Raw genomic sequence first — 2,899 nt, 5'->3', positions numbered from 1 at the left:
AGAGAGAGACAAAAGAGGTAGGGACGGAGCTCCATCCTGGGAAAGGAGTCTTAAAAAAGAGAAGTTTCCAAACACCAGGAAACACTCTCACTGCCGAGTCTGTGGCGAGCTTTGGAACCTCAGAGGGCAACATAACTGGGAGGAAAAATAAATAAATAATTAAAACCCACAGATTACGTGCCCAATGGTACCTCCCCCAGAGGAGAAGCAGCAAGATGCCTGCATCTGCCACTAGCAAGTGGGAGCTGGGCAGGGAGGCTCAGACTGCATTGCTTAGAGTAAGAACCGGGCCTGAATGCCCCAAGGACAATCTGAGGGAACTAACTTCAGATAGCAAACTAGACTATTGGATAGCTACCCCGCGAAAAGCCCCAACCTAAGACACCGCTAGGCTCACTCACAGAACAAAGGACTGAGCAGAACTAGCTGGCTGTGCACTGGCCCATCCTCCACTGGAGACAGGCAGGCAAGGGCAGCCAGAGCCAGAAAGGGGCAATCGCGGCCCCAGGGAGGTATCCTATACCAAACTGCAAGCAGGCTTCGTTGCTAACCAAGACTTCTTGGGATTCTGGGCGGTCAACATCCACCTGAGAAGGTGCCCCAGTTGTACACCCAGAAAACAGAGTGGCAGGGACAGGGAAGGCGATAAGTTGCAGTGACTGCGCTCGCCAAGCTGCTCGGACCTGGGAAGGACACAAAATGCAGGCCCAACCGAGCCTGCGCCTTTGAGGAGTACCCGAGTACCTGAACCTGAGCAGCTTAGACCTGGTAAGTGCATACATCCAAGGGCCTCAGACAGTTTCCGGCAGAGCAACCTAGAGCCTGTGCAGTGTAGACTGGGAAAGCACACTTGCTGTGAGTGGGGGCAAACCCAATGTGGCTGAAATACTGCGAGCACGCCCCACACAGGCCAGTGATATTGGTTTGCAGTGTTCCTCCCTCCCCACAGCACGACTGAACAAGTGAGCCTAAAAAAGTGGCCACCACCGCCCCCTTGTGTCAGGGTGGAAATTAGACACTGAAGAGACCAGCAAACAGAAGAAGCTAAAACAGAGGGAACCACCTTGGAAGTGACAGGTGCAATATATTAAAACCCTGTAGTTAGCACCAACTTCATAGGAAGGGGCCTATGGATCTTGAGAAGTATAAGCCGGATCAAGCAACTATCTGAAAATGAACTGACCCCACACTGTCCACAACACCAGAGAAAGTCCTAGATATACTTTTACTATTATCATTCTTAATTTTTTTTTATTTTTAAGTTCTCTATTACTCCTTTAATTTTCATTTTTATAACCTACTATTACTTTGCAAAAAAAGACCCTATTTTTAAAAGCAAACTTCATATATATATTTTATAATTTTTGTGACTTTTTAAAATTTAATATTGTATTTTTGAGAATCCAACCTCTACTCTAGATTTTTAATCTTTGCTTTTTGGTATTTGTTATCAATTTTGTATCTTTAAGAATCCAATCTTCAGTACCCATTTTTACTTGGGAGCGAGATTACTGGCTTGACTGCTCTCTCCCCCTTTGGACTCTACTTTTTCTCCACCAGGTCACCTCTATCTCCTTCGTCCCCCTTCTCTTCCCTACCCAACTCTGTGAATCTCTTTGTGTGTTCTGGACTGTGGAGACCACTTAGGGAACTGATTACTGGCTGGATCTGTCTCTCTCCTTTTGATTCCCCCTTTTATCCTCCTGGCCACCTCTGTCTCCTTCCTCTCTCTTCTCTTCTCTGTATAACTCCATGAACATCTTGAGGGATCCAGACTGTGGAGAGCACATAGGGAAGTCATTACTGGCTAGCTTGCTCTCGCCCCTTTTGATTCCCCCTCTTCTACTCCTGGTCACCTCTATCTCCCTCCTCCCTCTTCTCTTCTCCGTGTAACTCTGTGAACCTCTCCTGGTGTCCCTCACTGTGGAGAAACTTTTCATCATTAACCTAGGTGTTTTATCATCAATGCTATATAGATGGAGAAGTCTTGAGGATACTGCAAGAATAATACTGAAAATCAGAGACAGGAGGCTTAAGTTCAAATCCTAAGAACACCAGAGAACTCCTGAATCCAGGGAACATTAATCGATAGGAGCTCATCAAATGCCTCCATACCTACACTGAAACCAAGCACCACCCAAGGGTCAACAAGCTCCAGAGTAAGACATACCACGCAAATTCTCCAGCAACACAGGAACATAGCCCTGAGCCTCAACATACAGGCTGACCAAAGTCACACCAAACCCACTGACATCTCAAAACTTATTACTGGACACTTCATTGCACTTCAGAAAGAAGAACTCCAGCTCCACCCACCAGAACACTGACACAAACTTCCTTAACCAGAAAACCTTGACAAGCCACCCATCCAACCCCACCCACAGTGAGGAACCTCCACAATAAAGAGAAACCACCAACTGCCAGAATATAGAAAGGCCAGCCCAAACACAGCAATATAAACAAGATGAAGAGGCAGAGAAATACCCAGTAGGTAAAGGAACAGGATAAATGCCCACCAAACCAAACAGAAGAGGAAGAGATAGGGATCTACTTGATAAAGAATTCCAAATAATGATAGTGAAAATGATCCAAAATCGTGAAAACAAAATGGAGTTACAGATAAAAAGCCTGGAGACAAAGATTAAGAAGTTGCAAGAAAGGTTTAACAAGGACCTAGAAGAAAGAAAAGAGTCAATATATAATGAATAATGCAATAAATGAGATCAAAAACACTCTGGAGTGAACCAACAGTAAAATAACAGAGGCAGAAGATAGGATAAGTGAGGTAGAAGATAGAATGGTAGAAATAGATGAAACAGAGAGGAAAAAAGAAAAACGAATGAAAAGAAATGAGGACAATCTCAGAGACCTCTGGGACAATGTTAAATGCCCCAACATT

This window comes from Bos javanicus, chromosome 8, assembly GCF_032452875.1.
Source record: "Bos javanicus breed banteng chromosome 8, ARS-OSU_banteng_1.0, whole genome shotgun sequence".
NCBI lineage: Eukaryota > Metazoa > Chordata > Mammalia > Artiodactyla > Bovidae > Bos > Bos javanicus.
This window is presented reverse-complemented; position numbering follows the sequence as displayed.